The sequence below is a fragment of the Lonchura striata genome, chromosome 1 (genome assembly GCF_046129695.1).
Source record: "Lonchura striata isolate bLonStr1 chromosome 1, bLonStr1.mat, whole genome shotgun sequence".
Lineage (NCBI taxonomy): Eukaryota > Metazoa > Chordata > Aves > Passeriformes > Estrildidae > Lonchura > Lonchura striata.
The window spans coordinates 15,755,172-15,774,264 of record NC_134603.1 but is presented as its reverse complement, the minus strand read 5'-3'; the positions used below and the strand labels follow the sequence as shown (position 1 = coordinate 15,774,264).

General features: G+C 36.2%; 1 protein-coding gene and 1 long non-coding RNA gene across 7 annotated transcripts in view; one reads left to right on the top strand and one right to left on the bottom strand.

The window, feature by feature from the left end:
* LOC110479326 (uncharacterized) overlaps positions 1-1,949 on the top strand; it is a 6,054-nt gene extending 4,105 nt beyond the window's left edge. Inside the window, exon 3 of the long non-coding RNA XR_002466907.2 lies at positions 1,851-1,949. This is a non-coding gene — a long non-coding RNA (uncharacterized LOC110479326). The remainder of the gene's footprint in view (positions 1-1,850) is intronic.
* Positions 1-19,093, bottom strand: part of TRPS1 (transcriptional repressor GATA binding 1) — a 212,505-nt gene that overhangs the window by 36,588 nt on the left and 156,824 nt on the right. The window lies entirely within an intron of this gene.

Below are 19,093 nucleotides of genomic sequence, written 5' to 3'. Positions count from 1 at the left end.
CAATCTCTGCTTTTTCCACCAGTGGGGGTGCTGCAACAGCAGTGATTTACAGATCCTATATTTAACATAGTAGAATCAGCCTATGAGCCTGGATGAATCTAAAATAGCACATAGCATGAGCCTGGAATTTATTTTAAAAGATCCTTTATCTTATGACTCCATTAAAGTTTGAAGCCAAACAGATGTACAGTACCTAGGGCAAACACATTTCAAGATATTTTACTTTCCACTTTCCATTATCCTACTGATCTATAATAAGTCAAATAATATCACTGCCTAACCTTTTGAATTTTCATTTGTACTCTGTGCTTCATTGGTAAATTTGTTTGTCTTCTGAGTTTTTTAACATTGTTGGCTTTTACACAAAATTTGCTCTACTGTGTACAAGTTGTTTTGACATATTTAATTCCACAAGAGAATTCTAACCACTGGTTCTTTCATCAGCATTTATAATACTGCTATAATACTGTTCTCAATTACTTTTACTTTCATGGCAAATCTATTAATACAAGTTTCTTTTAAAAAACATGATAAACTGAGTATCTCTATGGCTATACATAAATAAGCTAAGTATATTCAAACCTCCCTTCATGCTCTTAAATTGGGTGTTTTAATCTTCAAATTGGGTGGTACCATATTGTGTGGGTACTAATTTTAATGTCTTTTAAATGTATATTTTCAATTTGAAAACTTAATACTTTTTTAATAACATAACTGTCCTATGGAATTACATTTCTTATGTATCTCAGAGATGCATGCTCTCATCACATTTTTTTTCTTGAGTTTGGAAAAAGATGACTTCAAGCAGCCACTAAGTCTAATTACATTTGTCTATAGCCCCTACTCAGACAGTGAGCACAACTCTGGTAGCAGCAATTCATTCATAATTCATCTTTTGCAGGTTATTGTGTTAGTGATGCAAGTTGTCACAATTACTGTTAGGTTCATTTGAGGATTTAATGAATGAATTTTGGGGCTCTTAGGAATGCACTGAGCCTAAAGACCATTACATTTTTATCAACTATTTATTACTTTACAGCAATAAAGTCTATACAAGTTTATTACCTAAATATTTCCCAGGCCAACTAATAAACTTCAAATGCTACATCAGCTGTACACTGGATGTATTTTGAACAACATGCATTGTAGATGCACAATTAGATTTTGAATGTCACTGGCTTATTCCTATGTTTCCACAGAGAAACAGAAAGAAAACACTGGAAATTTCTGGAAACTAAATATTAATTACATCAAATACAACTGTGTTTTTGAAAGATAAAGCAAGATGAATCCACAATCAAACCTGGCTCTGGAAGTGGGTTGTGACAGCAGCAGAATGTTGCCTTCTTTGGGCTTTTTCTTTCCAATAAAATTTCCCCACCTGTAAGATCTGTGAGCCAGTACTCTTAGGATTCACGGTTTTTTCACTATGTCATTCCAGTAGATGTTGCAGAAAGATGTACAGACTAGATTAGATTGCCTACTTTCCAAAATTACGAAATAAAATAAGATGAAGAAGACAGACTGAATGTTTGAATAAAATACCATGAGGTTCTACAAAGAGACTGAAAGTCACATTTAGTTGATAGTTGGAGGCTCTCAACACCCTGATGACTAGAGGACAACTAACTTGAGAAGAGTAGGAAAAGCAGAGCAAGCTCCTCATTTGGAAAGAAAGTTTATCCTTCTATTTTCTGTATCTGTTATTACAATGTTGGTGAATTTACAGCAGCCCGTCCAAGATGAGTAATTCTGAACAATATCATTCTGCCATTTATTTTGCCTATCACTTTGAGGTAAAGTTGTTACAGTGTTGCAGCCAACACAGGTATTTTTTTCTTTCTTTTGAGAGGTAAGAAGAAAAGCATGAAGAACAACACAGCAAAGAGAACAAGAGTATCCTCACTGACTTCCTGGTAAAACAGATTCAGCAGCAGCCAAGGGCAACATCATCCCACAGGACTGCAGGAGTGGCCTGCCCCTCTGTGCTTTGCATCATGTAGGTGCTCAAATGTGGCACAGAATTAGATCATATGAACAACTAACCAAACAGATACCCGATGTCAATTTACAACTTACACAGATGGAACATAAATGCCAACACCTGCTTTCTTACTCTGACAGCCAAAAAAATGTCCCAGTTAAAGCCACACTCACCACTCTTTCCAGAGCCCCCTACCAACTCTCCCTATCCTCTTCATGATAGCTGATGCCTACACTTCTGTAATTAGTTTTAAAACAGCAGAGCAGTGGATTGCAGAGAGCACTTTACAGAAACTGCTGAATAAAAAAAAAAAAAAAACAACAAAACAAACAAAACAAAAAAAAACCCCAAAAAACATAAAAAAACTCTTTCCACTTCATATATTGTCAGATAGGTAAAACACCAAAGTAACACAAGCAGCACTGCGATGGTCCAACATGTTGGGACTGCTGTCTTCCATTGAAAGTATCTAGGTCCACTAGGTATCTAGGTCTACTTCCATGGAAAGTATCTAGTGGGGTTAGAACCTGCTGTTCAGGCACAGTCACTTATTTCTGACCAGTAGTATTCATCATAAACTGAAATAAATGCAACAATCATCCTCAGGCAACAGATACATCAGATTTTTGTTACTTTAATTCCAAGTGAGAAGATCAGAGCAACATTTGTTTTTCACTATCACTATTTACATGGAAAGAAATTATAGGATTTCCCAGCAAGAAAAACTAAAATCTCCAGCTGAAACTAGTACAAGAATGGATTCAGCTACCTTTTCCAAGAACATGAGGATGGTTAAACCATCCAAGGACTTTGCAAATTTATCATCTGGCTTCAACCTCAACCTTTCGGCACAAACCCAAAAGAAAATCAAGACAGGCAACAAGAAACAACTGCTTTCATCACCTGAATCCCATTCTTTTTGATCCATATGCTCTGTGGTTTTCATTGCCTGAAAGCACCCGTTAAGAAAGATCTACAAGGAGACAGAGACAACTACGATGTTGCTGTTCTTCTAAATGTGAGTTTTACAAAAATAAGGAAGAAAAATTACGTCGGAGACAAAATGATTATGTATTTCTTTGCATGTCTAAGACAGAGAACTGCATAATGTTCCTAAAATCAAGAAAGGAAGCCATTAAAAGTAAAATACATTAAAAAACCCAGTAAGAAATTAAAGTTGGATAGTGAAATCTGAATATATGTGGTAACAGAAGTAATTACTTTGCTCTATATAGCTTATATAGAACAAATATTTAAATAGATCTCAAATGTAAAAAGCATTATTTACATTAAGGCCATTTTAACAGATTAGATTACTTTGATACATTTATTACTTGTTTTTTGTTTTATAATCTAAGTTATATGAACTGAGAAGACATTTTGAAAATAAAATATGAGTGACAAACCCTTCACACAAGTTGATGTTTTCATGCTTGCTCCCTTTTTTTCAACATAGTCAATTAAAAATGAATGCACCAAAAATTCACTCTGCAATTTCAAGTTTTTGAAAACTGTCACATGAAGAGAATAAATGTTGATGCTATTACATCAATGCCTCTGCACAAAATTTTCCCACCATTATCTTGAAAGCTCTAAATGACTGTCTTTGGGAAAAGAGAGTAGAGGTATTTTTAAATGCAGTAAATAGATGGGGGTTTTAAACACACATATAAAGCACACTCATTATAAATACTGGGGAATCAAATGAGAATGCAGAGCTTCCCACTGTATGTATACATGACAAACCAAATCTGCTTGTTGTACTCCAACAACAAGAAGCTTCCAAAGAATCGGGTAAGATATGAGAGGAGGCCATTCCCCTACCCTTTGGCATTCTGTATCTACACAAAGGGCAGAGCAGCCAAAGTCTGTTATATATTACTCTGAAAATATCCCACAAACAGTACATAAAAGCCTCATATTTTGGTCAAATCTATTCTAGAAACATACATGCAAGTACGGAATTAGACCAGTGGAAATTAACTAAAGAGTTACAGATGGCCCTGTATATAAAGAAGTACAATATAAGAGAGACCATCTGGAAGTATGTTTTGTCCTTAACTGTTTGGTTTTTTTGGTTGTTTTTTCTTTTTTTTTTTTTTTAAATCCTCCTTTCTGCTTTTCCTTTTCTAGCTGCAAGTTTTCACTGTGCAATGAAACTGTGCTTGTTTTAGTTTCCGAAAAAATGAGGACTTGATCTATACACCTGCCAAGCTGGGAATCTGAAGTAAAGATTCAGGCTGAATATTGAGGAAGCCAACATTTTAAACATCAAACTTACCTGGAGATACTTGGGATGTGTTTAAGGAGTGCAGTTACAGAGTGAATCCTTACTGATTTTTCATCATCAAAAAAAGCTACATATTTAACAAAGAACTTGTTCAGGAAACAAGCAGATATTCTTTGAGTAAGATGCATGCAATTATTGTTGCTGTCTTCAACTAGAACAACATTTAAACGTAAGCATTAACCCAGCTTGTAAAAAAAGCACATTGGCACGCACCCCATCTTGCTACAATTGCACGGCATTTGTGCTACCAGAATCAGGAGAGGAATCGTGGGATCAAACACAAATAGTGAAATATTTTTGTACCGCCACATTCATGATAAAATGTCACCTGCTGAGGTGTAGTGGGGTAAAAATTAGGTACTGGTTAGTGAGGAGGTACTGAGCCTCCTGAGACAGTCAGCCTTGCTTCAAATACCACATTTGCTGAGTTCTACTGTTTTTCACATGGATTAAAGGTCTTCACGTGTATGATACTTTAAACTAACAGTAAAAAATATTTAATTAGCTTTCATTTTCAGAGGAATGCCTTGCAATGAAACTTTAGAGCATATTTTTCCTATCCTGAAGTATGGGAATAAGTCCCTTTAGCATAAATGTCCCATTAGCGACATTGAATGTGGTATGGTTTAGATTATATTCCCAGGCTAATATGTTATGGCCCTGGACAAATAAAACCAAAATAAATTATATCCATCTTTCCATAAATTCCATTATAGCTTAATTGTAAGATTTTTTTTCTTTCTTTTTTTTTTCTTTAATTTGTCTTTTTTTAATATCTGAATTGCTTGCATGTGCTCTTTCCCTGTCTGAGTCAACACAGCATGGCAATTTGTCGTTATGATAGATGAAAACGGGGAGCAACTCAATGAGTTGTTTTTTTTTTTTCTTTAGTTAGTTAATATATCTGTAGCCCACAATTAACATCATTACATACCTAACACAAAAATTATATACTGCATTTTCCTTACATTACTCTTACATTCACATTTTTCCATCACACATAATATGGAACAAAGCTACAGTGTGTTCTGTATTAACAAATCAGGGGGTCTTCCTCACGTGGGACAAAAAAGTAGCATTAATGGCATCACTAGTTGTTTGTGAGACACACGCACTGCTACTATATCAGGTCAAGTGGTCTGTAACCTGCTTATCAGCAGTTAACACTAGATACAGTTTAAGAGAACAATTCAAAAACGGTTTTGATTGATTGCAACCAACTGGCAGTATAATTGCACTCAAGCCATTAGGAATCCAATTGAACCCTGATCGAGTACTTCATTACTCCTGCTCTTTTCACAAGGGCACACCATCCCAAGTAATATTTTATATGTTATAAAAGGTTAGGTTTGAAAAATTAGCATTACAAATGTCACATTTACTTCCAGCTGGAAATGTGCAACAATGTGTGACAATACTGAATAAAATGTTGAAACATGTTTTCCTTTTGTTTTACTTTACTCATTTTTGTAATACAACACTGGTTACTGGAAAATGCCTTACAGCTTTATTCAAAACACATGTTCAAAGATCTGAATGAAAAAAAGCTTTGACTCTCTCTGGAACATCTAACCAATATATCATTTGTGTGCTTCAAATTTTTTTTTAGTGTCAAGAACACTTTTATGTCTTTAAGATTTATTTAAACTAGTTTATTATATAATGAAGCTTGTCAGATCATAAGAACAAAGTCAAACAATATGCTCTATATCAAAGTATAACATTTAACATATAGATTTAAGTATACGTATCAAGTACAATGCAATCAAGCAGGGTTTAATCTGAAAATGCAAATGGTTCAGATTATTAAAGACACATCTGTCCTTTGAAGCACAATTTAGGCTGTTTATCAAAAAGCTGTGTGTAATTACATTATTCCCTCCCACCAAACATATTATAGCCATGGATTTCTTGGTTTTAAAACCTTTTGGTTTAACCCCAGGGCCAAAATTTCATAGCTTAAACCACTAACTAAAATATAAACACAAGCATAAATTTCAGAATGTACCTAATCACCTCTAGTCCACAAACTATTATGGTGGGACAGTCATTTTGATTACATTTATCTCATGGTGATAACAGAGTTTAATAAATATCAAACTATATTTAATAAATATAAAACTATCAAATAATAAATCTGAGTTTTCATATTCCTTTTTTCTCTATTTGTAAATATACATTGGTTTGCCTGCTACTGTGCAGGAGCCTGTATGAGACAAATAAAAAAGATGGGACTCTGCTTTCTTTTGCTTTGAACAACAGTGTCAACTTTACATTTGCATTCCTTATTGCCTAAATGGCAAACACTCCTAAAATGCATATGTTTAATAACAATGTATACGTAAAAACTATCTAACTCATTTTTAAACACTATTGTAAAGATCTGAAAATTTTTAAACACTACTGTAAAGACCTTTTGCAAATTAAACATTTCCAGTACTGATAAATTTATATGTAAATTTTTGCAAAGATCAACAAGTGATTGTCTCAGCTGTAAACAGCACATACCTGCAGGTTTAAACTCAAAATTGTAAATAGAACCTGCCATGCCAGCAGTCCATTAATCCTATTTTAAATGCATGGAAAATACTTAACAATGGGGATCTTTACTGCTTTATTACCATGCACAGATCTAGCAACTGTGCATACAGAGTAGTAATAACTCTCATTATACGCAGAACTACAAGTAAAATTTTTGTGCTTTAAGACACATTAAAAATGCCTTCTTCTGCACAAAATAAGGATCTTTTATGAGTTCCTGGAAATCTGAGAGTTATATTTAGTTCTTGTGAGTCTAGTAAAATGCAATATGCTACACAATTGACACTCATTAAAGTAGTTTTAAAAGCTAAAATATTGCAATGGCTACATAGTTGAAAAACATCAATTTCTTAAATATGCTTCATTTTGAAAATCACAGGCCAGACAGTAAAATGTTTGTTTACTCTGTTCTTAAGAAACAGTCACTCAGGTGCTCACCTGTCAATACTTTTGAAAAGAGAGATTCTTCAATGCTCTTTGATTTTTTTTTGATCTAGTCTCACAATGACAATTTATATATTTACATCAAATATCCATAGGGCACACAAATGTGTAAAAAACTGAAAGGTGTTAATTTATTTATGATTTATCTTCTTTCCCCAGTCCCACACAGAAAATTGCTGTTCCCTGTAACCAAATGCTGATCAGAGGTCAGGATTCCTATTCAGGACAAAGCTCCTCATCTTTCTAGAAATATGTATGTATTTTAGAGGGAAAGAACAGTTTGGAAGAGGAAGAAAAGAAGCACTAAAAAACCATTAGCTCATCCTAACCTAGTTGGCTGTTTTCAAATGTATATGTAGTCCCACTAAGCAAACAGAATAACTTTTAAAACAGACACCAATAGTTATTCTTTTTCACAATGCAGACATTGTTTGATGGAATTTACACACCATGGGTGGCTTGTTAGATAAATAATAGAAAAACAAGTACAGTATTACAGTATCTATTTAGAATGCTATTTTGGGATGCTGGAAGCAATAACCAGGATTTAAGTGTTTTTACAATATTGTATTAAAAAATTAAACTACCCCAAACTATCTCATCTAAAATAATACATGTTCTAAATGACAAGAGAAATGAAAGAGCATGAGAAGCAGTACAGCTATAGCAACCCACAGCATTAAGACCAGTGGTCTCCAGACATGTTACTGAAAACTAAGCAAGGTTCACAGCAGGCTCAGAACGTTAACAAATCAGGCTCTGATCAGCCATAAACACAACAGAGACAACATCTTTTTAACTGTATATATTGGTTGCACGATAATAAATTGTTCTGCATGAAGATAATATCTGTGGCAGATATAAAGATAATCATATATGTTGGGAGAAAGGAAGTTTGAGTCTGGTGGAGGAAGACAGAAAGATTGATGTAACATTTCTACCCTAGGATTTCCTTGATTTTTTTAGGCTTAGATCTCAATCTCAATATGTTTTAACACTAATTTATTCTTAAGATTCTTGCTTTTTTAATTCTAATCAAGTTTAAGTATCTGCATGCTGAAGTCAGAAGCACCTATATTCCCCATAACATTTCTCCAAATATAAAGAATTTTGGTCCAGAGCCAAAGTAGGCTTTAGGTATCTAAACCAGGATTTAGTTCATCCTGAGGTGCCTGAACTCAAAACTGTGAGCTACATTAACCATGCTTAACAGTCATTAACCCTGAAAACAGCTTTTGCTTTCACCTGAAAGCTTCTCAGCCACATGAAGTTCTCCCTCAGAGTCAGTAGAGCTCCCTGTGCCTCAAGAACTCTCTGTCTGTTTCCTACATAAGCTCAGCAGGAACCTGGAAAATAGGCAAAATACACTGAAATGTCTCTTAAGAAAATAATCAGAACAGTGAGCGCAGAAAAATTTCAGAGCAACTAGGGACACATTGACTTGGAAACATACATGGAAATGCTTTCCTCTAGTTAGTTGGTACAACACCTGCACAAAAAAATGAGGTGGATTCTAGATCTTTACCCAGAGTCAAGCTTTGTTGAAGAAAAGACCATTTTTCAGTAATGAATTCAAAAATCAAGGGAGAGAAGAAGAAAAGAAGAGCCTGACTATGGAGCTCAGCATCTGGTTCAAGAGTGCTACTTCTTTGGGCTTGCTCCAGGAGCTACTTCTGTCTAACAACTGCTGTAACCAGCCATGTTAAGCAGAAATTGTCATCTTCATTTCCCAAATGTATAGCTGGGCTCTTCTTTTTATGCTGCAGACATTAAAGAAACTGTTTAAAAAACTGCTCCCTAGACTATGCTTCCTGGATGTCACTAATAACCTCCCTCCCTTTCAATCACCTCCCTTTGAGCAGTCTTCTGCTGTCTCCTTTTGAGCCAGAAAATCTCTTTTAATTACTCATAGTTAATTCCCAGAGAAAATCTACAACTTGCTTCAATAGCTCAAATGATATCTTACACTCCAAATCAAACGTAAGATCAATATTTAAAGACATAATGGATTTTACGGTGCCTGCAGGTAAATTACCAAGCACAGTTAGCAGTTCAGTGAGTACTCTCCTGTGTTGACAAGGACCTCATTTTCATCTCAAGAAGAGAGAAAGGTTACTCAAGTTCTGAAACTGAGCATTACCAGCTCCTAAAAAAAGTCAACTCAAAATATCAACAGACTGCCACTCAAACTTCAAGATACCACATATCCTTCTCAGTCTTTTAAAGTCAGTAATTCAACAACTGAAGTTTACTAAAATGACAGTCACATAAACAGCATACCACAAACGAGAATAAACAATTAATGATGTAATTAGTCTAGTCTTTCATCACTTATGGTCAGGCATAAATTGAGGGCAGAAAGGAGAAGATTGTTTTAGAGCAAGCACACTTCTGGAACCCTCTTTCCACAAGAATAGCAGCAAAGGCAGAAAGGAAAAAGTTCTATGCACTTTAAAATAGAACATGATCTAATTCTTAAAAGTACAATGTGATGTCCTATGATTGCATAGGACTGAATCAAGTGATACACAAGGTCTCTTCTTCAGTGTCTTTTTCCTGTTATAGGTCCACACAAACATGCTCTACAGAAAAATTTTTTTCTTCTTTTCTCCAAAGAACACCTAACTTGATTATAATTTTGCAGTGGATCACAGACCTTCTGGAAAGCTGTCAGCAGCTTCATTACTCGAAAGGTGCAGATAAACAGAAGCTGAATAAAAGATGCTGTTATAATCACTGTGCTCAGCTTCCTGGTAAAGAAAATGGCTTTGCTATACTGAAGAAGCCTATATGGGAAAACCATAGTCCTGTTAAAATAAAAAATGAGCTGAAAAGTCAGTCTGGACAAAAATCTAATTGCCAAGACGTGGCTGTCTGTAGCGGCCCAAGTTTCTCTGTTGCAGTTGTGTAAGAGGCTTTTTGGGTTGCAGTATTCTTGGCAGTCTGAGCAAGAACAGAGACTGTTCAAGTTACACAACTGCAATGTCATTAGTGGCTTCTTAGGAGTGTGCCCAGAGCTGCCCAAGTAAGTTAGCATTATACTAAAACATAAGCTGCTAGTTGCAGTGTCCCTGTTGTGCACACAAGTCAGGCTCTATCGCTGGTTCTCATGCACCACATCCCGGCAAGCAGCAGGAGCACTGCCCAGACTGCCCTGAGCTCGGTGCCTGCCCACTCACTGACTTCTTCCAAGACCTGAAAGCCCATTCATTTTTAGTCTTCATTTTCAGCAAGGTCAAGGGCTTTATTCAGATGCCATTTGCATCAGTTATTACTCCTTTTCACTGAGCAACTCACTCTCTGATCTGTGCTGGGTCTCTGTCCATTGTCAACTTTAATGTGAAATCTCTGCCTTTGTTACTGTGCTTACTTTCCCATTTGCTGCATGTTCTTTCACTCTAGTGGTTCAGCATTACTGATCATACCCATTTACCTAAGAAATTTCGCTTAATTACTCGCTTTATAGCATGCTAAACCCATTTACTCAAACACCCACTCTGACATTATCAGAAGCAGTATCAAGTATCAATTTCCTGCACAAGGACATGTTATTCTTTAAAACAATCAATAGTAGTAACACTAGCATGTAAAACCATGAACTGCTACTTGCAGTCCTGTTTCATTTTTTAATATGGAATCATTCTTTTCCTGCACTGCAATAGGATCTGTAGGAGGTATAACAGCACCTCATGGACTTGCTTTTTTAAAATACTCAACTGCTATGTGAACTACCATATTAACTGCAGTCCCCAGTTCTAACTCTGGTGGTTTTGGTACTGCCCAAAACACATCACAGAACTGAACTAAAAGTCTTCCTTTATTACCTACTTTTCCCTTTGTTTTCTTTTTTAATTTTAGTAGATCATCCTTAAGGAAAAATGACATATATATGAGATCAAAATATCAAATTATATTTAATAAAGTAAGATTTTAAAAGTAATAATGACTTAAAAAAAAATCATGTCATGCTTTTGTCTCAGCATGCACCCTTTAAAGTATCTAAGGGTCTTAATAGCCTCAGGACAGGATTTTTTCTATTGACTTTAATCATGGCTATACAGTACTAAAGAAAAATAGAAGGTGTCTAAGCTATGAAGAATACCGAGATGACAAGTGAAGTTAAACATGTAGCACTGGTGCGAGCATCTGTGAGATGTCTAACATTCCTACTGCCAGAACACGAACTCCCTTTCTGACTTGTCTCCTTGCTGTAAAAAGCTGCAATGTCTGAATTCATCTCAAGTTTTGGACTTAAGACTAGCCTTTCCCATTTTTCTGAAAATTAATAACTTACAAATACTCTAAACCCATCAAGGAACGTTTTGATCAAGTGGATGAGATTTTCCAAAAGAGAACTTTGAAGTGTCCAGTCTCATTGATTCATTTTTTGGCAGCAGGGGTTGCCCCATTTGGAAAGCCAGTCTGTTTTACAGCGTCTCAGAGAACCACCCTGAACAGAATGCATTTGCAATGCCAAGGTTTAATATTTACTTTTTAATTTTTTAAATTTTCTTTTCCCTCCTGAATGATTGGTCAGAAGCCCCACAGCAAATCAAATGCTTTCACAAGGCAAGCACTCCTGTTATGTCACTAAAAATCCACATTCTAGAAAGAGAAGGCATAAGGCATTTCAGTTTGACATTTGTGGTTCCTGAAATCACTGACATAAGGGAAAACATTTTCACTTAAAGCAGTCAAAATGATAACTGACCTTTCACTTATGCTGACCAAATGTATTATGTGCCACTCAGTCACTGGGATCTATCATTCTTAATTAGCATCTACACAATAAAATAGCTCAGCTCAGAAGTGTATTAATTACTGTTTTATGACTCTGCTTTCTATTCTCCTGGCTGTACAGTACCAACCATAAAAAGCTGGGGCCTTTCCAGCACAAAGGGGCAGTATGTGTTATGTGTGATGCATGAAAGTTTCATTAATATTTAAGTTCATGTGGTTTTGAGGAGCAGAGGGGAAAGAGCTGTTTCTTCTTACTTCACACCCAGAGGATTTAGCTCAATTTTCAGGGTTGTACAAATCACACAGCGTGATAGGATGGAAAATCTGCTTTGTATATATACTTTGTTTCACACTGCAATCCAGGAATCAAAATAAAACCACAAAAAAATACATCAATTCAGGCAATGTTATTCAGAATTCTGTGTACTGATACAGAAATATAATGCAGAAGAAATCAAAGAAAACATCCTTCCTTTGAACCACCACGCTTGGATACAGGAGAAGAATCATCTACCATATTCTTTGTATTTAAATTAATGTGGGTTTTTCCCCCTTTTTTAATGATGTTGCAGTTCAAAGGACAGAGTGATAATAAGCCATCATTTGCTAAAATATTTCTCATGATATGTCATTTGAGACCATGTACCTCACACCCAGAGTTTAGAAATATAATCTATCTGAATGAACTGGCTGCAAGCTGAAACTAGAAAGAAGGATTCATTACTCTTTTATTTCAGAGACCTGTCTGGGGCAAAGTGCATGACTATAGCTCAAAGGAAAAACAAAAGAAGCAGAAAGATGAAATACTGAAAGATTAAAAAAACCCTAAAACTTGCTTAGCACCAATAAAATCAATGTACAAACTTGTAACCAGAAAATGTAAGATTTTCCTGCACAAGTCACTTGGCCCTGAACACGTTAGTTAGACATCAGGTTGGATATGGCTTTGAGCAACCCAGTCTGGTGTCCCTGCCCATGGCAGAGGGGCCTGCGACTAGATGACCTTTAAGGTCCATTCTGTGATTCTAATACATTCATGAAGATTTTTAAATTGAAGAAACCAGTGTATTGGGACTGTCCAGTTTCAGTCCTGCTCAGCAGCTCTGGTGGATCCCACTGTGCACATGGCTACATTTCCAGGGAGGCAAACCCATCAGCGCCAACAGGCAGATTGTGCTCTGAACAACTGCAGAGTGTGATCCCTGAGATGAGAGGAGACCTCAGCTTTAAGTTTTCAGGGAAGAGAGAAGGAATCAACTACCTTTACCAGCTCTCTGCTTCACATGTTACTTTCTCTCTTAAAACTCATCTTTACTGCAGAAGATATCACAGGATTACAGAATCACAGAATTTTCTAGGCTGGAAAATACCTGTGAGATCTTCAAGTCCAGCCATTAACCCAGCAGAGAGTATGAACATTCTAATCAATAGATTTGAATTGGTAAATATTTGGCCTTATGATTATGCAGCAGCTGTACCTGAAGGGAGAATAAAGATTCAGAATATGAAACAGTTAGATGGTCACCTTCATAATGATGTTAAGTCAATTGAACTGAAGTGGATACCTCTTTTTGCCAGTTCTGGATTATTTTTAGCATTAGCTCAGTAAAGCACTGATGACAGCATTAACCTGTTAATATGCAGTAAGATAAGATTCATCTGTCTTGGAGCCAAGAAAATTGAGTCTAGTAATATGGAATAGTAGGTTATGCAAGGAACTGGGTGGGGGGGGGGAGGGGGGGAGGGCTGTTACCTCCTGAGATGAGAAGTCACAGGGAAAAAAAACAAAAGTTAGTTTTACCCTTCTACCAGTTTGGAAGAAGAAGAGAAACTAAATAATACTGATGCCGATTTTAGTGAGACTAAGACTTCATTATTCATTTTTGGAAATGTCAAATTTATGGCTGGAAAGGACTAAATTTCCAGTCATTGCTGCTGGATGGAACCCAGTAAATTATATTTGATTAAAACTTGTGTTGGGCTAAAGCAGTCCTGTAAAAAGACACCCTATTCTGACCTGAATAAATCAAGAGACCCCACTAGCAGTCTCTCAAAGCTGATCTTTTCTAATCCAAATTTATAAGACTTCAGCTTCTAGTCAGGAGTTTTCCCCATGCTTGAAAAAAGATGCTTATTAGGACTTTGCATTTTGTACTCAGGAACATCCTATTCATGGAAATGAAATCATCTCTGAAGTTTTCTTTTTGCCTACAAGGTAGAAGGGCTTAACTGTAAATATCTCCCAGGCATTTAGGGATATGTGGAGTGATATGATTAATCTTAACAAGCCACTGTTAAACTGACAGAGCTCTTCTTTCCTGGGGATGACTGAACACCTGGCTGCCCATGGGAAGGAGTGAATGAATTCCTTGATTTGCTTTGCTTGTGCAAGCAGTTTCTGCTTTACCTCTCCAACTTTCTCTATCTCAACTCACAAGTTCTCTCACTGTTACCCTTCTGATTCTCTCCCCCAGCCTGACACAGGGGATATGGGGAGTAAGCAAGTGGAAGTCTGAGTTGCTGGCTGGGGTTAAACCATCACAGTTCTTTTGGACTTTTAATTAGTATTTGTGCATTTATCCTCTAATCATTTCTAATCAGATGTAATTTCCCACTAACAACAACTTTTTTGAGATTTGTCACTTAAGGCCTTCTTTAGTCTGTGCGTTGCTGGTACTTTATAAATCTAAATTTTAATGCAAGTATATGGCATTAAGTCAGTTACCTCTAAGAAGCCTAAAAACACTTCTTATAAATGTCAAATACACAAGTTGAAATAGTTTTCTTCTCTGATTTTTATACCTTGGTAAAAAACTAACTCGGGTGGGACCTAGCCTTCTTAACAACACATACAACACTCACAATGTTACCTTTGAATCACAGTTCTTCTTAAATTACATACAGTCAACTGGAAAAACATTCTGGTTCATGAAAAATATATAGTTATTACATCAATATATGTAATAATTAATACAATAACATAATATTTAAATTATTATATTAATTATTACACCTATTATAAATAAATATAATAAAATAAGGAATTCTAAATATATCTACTTTGCAGTTGGTTTACTTCTGGTGAGACATGGAGATGAAATTTGGAATTAAAATGATAACTAAGAGGAAAAAAAATTTCCATCAAAAGTCAGAAGATTTTCTGTACTTTTTCTTTGCTCTTCTTAGGGAAATTAAGTTTTCTTTAATACTTGTTGACACTCAGGGCTTCACCCTTCTGAAGTCTTGAAACCTGACACCTATTTTGATTTTGAATTTTTTTTTCTTTGCTTACACAAATTTTTCCTCAAAAGAATTCTTCCATCTAGTCTAAATGGTAACACACTTTTAAAAAGTTACATACATGGACAAATAACATGAGAAAGACACAGTCTTAACAGGAAACAAACCTGAAATGTGCTTTGTGTTAAAGGGTTGGAGGAATAATCAAATTACCAAAGGTCTCTTTTGTGCTGAGTGATTGACAAACTATAATTTTGGCAAAGACAGATTGTCTGCTCAGCCATACATGTGCATACCTGTTATGTTGTGCTAAACACTAAGAGCTACTTTCCACTTACATGAAGCACAAAACCCTCAGAACAAAGCAGTAAATCCTTTATAGACCAATAATAGTCCATTGGGCTATTTAGAAATACTGAACATGTATTCTTCATTTATTGTTCTGAGCTTTCTATTGAGGTTCAAATACCTGAAAGTCACAGGAGTAAACCTGAAATCAAGAACCCTACCAATTCAAAATAGATTAACAAATACAATAACCCATCTCCTCTCAAATCAAAATAAATCAACTGATATGTAAAGAAAGATCATAGTTCCATTTACAGGTGAAATATGTCTTAGATGAAAAAAGATAGTTTATATAGGTTAAGCTCAAAATAATAGCTGCATGTTTTCATTAAACATTTGACCTCACTGTTAACATTTCTAAAGTATCTGATGGCAATATTCTGCTTAAAATAGAGTAACTCTTCATTATTATTTTTATTCTTATTACTATTATAATTTTCTGTTTTAGATTCCTCAGTGATACCCTCCAGACAATTATTCATTTGCTCAGAGCATAGGTTGCTGCTACTCTCATCTGTAGAAATATGCTGGTAAAATAGCAGACAGTAACGTCAATCTTTACCCAAGACACTACAGTCAAGGGTTTACTTGAACTTGGGGCCTGATTCATTTAGTATACCAAAGAGAAAAGTTTGCTACTTCAACCACTCCCTCTGATTTCAACAGCATGATTTAAGGACTTTGCTTGGTCAATGCAACCCTTTGGGCGCTCTTCTTTATTTTCCATTGCACAAAAAGAAGTGACTAGCTATTTCAAATCCCTTACAGCCAAGGGAGGCTCCATCAAGGTGAAAGAGAAATAGGCATGAGACTGTTTTGCAGACTTTTATGAGTATTATTTTGGGCAAGACAGCAGTTACATCTTCCAAAGAGAAATCAGATGTGCCAATAGGACCTGTCAAGGAGAAACTGAAAGGTCTGCCACTTTCCATCTCTAGTTAAATGTCAGGTTCTGCAGCCTCATCAGCCAGCTGTGGCTGTTTTAAGAAGACCCAAGGAACTTCCTTTCTTGAAAATGAGTCAGTCAGGAGGACACTGTGTATTTCACAAGACTGGCCTTTAAAGATCCATGAGACTGTGAGAATGTCACAACAAACACAACAAAACAGGCAGCAGTTACAGCATCAGTTCTTCTATGGCAACGTTGCAGCAGAAGCACCTGAAATTACATTTAACTTAGCTTTAAATTTTGCCTACCTCTGGCTTGTGCAAGAAGTGATAAAATTGAAACTTTCTGTACCAAAGAGAGAACAAATCAAAATAACAAAGACAAATTAAAGTAGCAAGGAATTATTTAAGATGGTTGTCTATCTTACATAATGCAGCTCATCATAAAGTCCCTCACTACTGAACGCTTAGATGAGCTTTTTTGCAGATCACAGAGGTTTCTCTCCACAAAAAATCAGCTTAGTGTGAAGGCAGCAAAACTCTTCTTCCTTACCATGTCCCTCCTCAATCCAAGGAGGAAGGAGGAAGTTTCATGTGGGAAAATGTAAATGATTTAGAAAGAGTACTGATGTGTTGGAAGAAGCAGTTGCCCTACAGGATCTGGCTAGCTCTGACTGGGGAGGTTTTGGAAAGAAGCCAAGTTGCCACACTTTACTTGCATCACCCAGTCAGAGCCTGAAGATGCTCCCTTCATTGGTGACTGTCCTAGAAGAGACAAAGCTTCTCCACACCTAGCTGCCCTTGCCAATCTCCTCTGCAGAAAAATTCCTCTCTAACACCAGATCTAGAGATTAGTTCAATTCTGTGCATGTGAGTGAACTGTGCTTTCTGACAGCAATTCCTAGGATACCCTCTGTAGATTCCCTCAAAAATGAATGAGCCCCTGAAAGATTCCATTGTTCTGTAATTCCCACTTAAAGACATAATCCGTATTTTACGCCATAAGTGATTGACACAGAGAGGACTCTTACGCCACAACCTGAAGATTAGAGCTTAAGTGCTCCTAGTAATAAAAATGGAGACCAAGGACGTATTAGCAGAAATAAATTCCTTCCAAAACTTTCTATCAGCTATTTCAAACACTATTTTGGGGGACTCACATTTCCTTTAGCTGTTTCACATGCATAGATCTTCTTTCTGCATTTTGTCAGCCTTATGATGCAAGGGCTAAAAATCTGGTGAAGACAAGAAACAGTGCAGCAAATGGCACATTACACCTTCTCCAACAAGATTACTTTTAAGTCTTATTGCATGTTAAAGAATTTTTTGCTTAATGTTGTAAGTAGATGATGTCATTGTAAAATAAAATTAATTTTGAAAAGTTTTATTTAGAACAAATTCTGATTTGTGACAAGATAATTGACAATGAACACTATGGGAAGCATACCAGGCAGCACAGATTTGAGCTCACACCCACCAGCTCATCCTGACAGCTGCAAAGTAACTTCTGAGCATCTTTGTGAATGGAGACCTTATCTATGAGATGGCAGAAAAATTATTTAAGAACATCATAAACTATTGATGGCATCCTTGTGCTTGTCCTGTCTCATTCCCATCTTACAGTTATTTATACGAGCAGGTCCCCCTTTGGCAGCTGAAAAGAAAACCATTTGGACACAGCCCATTTCCTCTTTTGATCACCCATATTTTTGTTCATTTGAAAGTCTCCATAGTTGAAGTCTTTTTAAGAGCAATGATTATTATAAAATAAATTGATTACTTCAAAGCTCTGACCTAGCCCAAATAACAAAACTGTAGCCACTATAGCAGCTGAATTTCCATTTTACTCCATGCTAGGAGTCTAAACAGAGGCTAAAGTGAACACGGAGTTTGCATGGTTAGTCTTGGAAAACAGGTGGACTGGGCTGCTGTCTGGGACTTCAAGTGAAACTCAGTACCAGAAGACTACACTAATTTTAGGAAGACTGTTTTACAAGGAATGACTTCTCTCTGTGCGTGGAAGAGGCAATACATCAGGTCATGAGAGCATAGCAGAGAAGCTTCACTGACTGCAGCAGACCAACACCGTTCTGCACAATGGCAGAGGAGTCTGGCATCAGGGAGTTACACACAGAGGAACTTGCTGGCTCCATCAGTGGGCCTGAAAACCACATTGCTTTCTCACAACTTTACAGCAGGATTCACACTTAATGTTTTGTTTCACTCACTTTATGCAATCTGGAAATTGTTTTACTCCCTTTGACTTACGTTTTTAGTGACTGTTAATGACTGGACCTCCTCTCACTATAGAATGTTCAAGACTTGCTTCAGACCCTTAACACTGTCATATGGGGTACTAGCAGCACTTATATGATAATATTTATTTCAAATTTGTATTATTTCTTAAAATGAGCCATTTTCTGGATAAGAGAGGTCAGCTGGAGAAATGCAACAAGACAGAAAGCAGAAAGTTTATTTCAAGCCACAGATGCTTAGCTTTTGCCTTGCTTATATATCATGGAGAACATGACAGGCTTGCTATGTGCAGAGTTAAGATCAGACATGTTCTACAAGCCTTTGTAGTAGAGAACTTAGATTTTGTCAGATGAAAGAGGTCT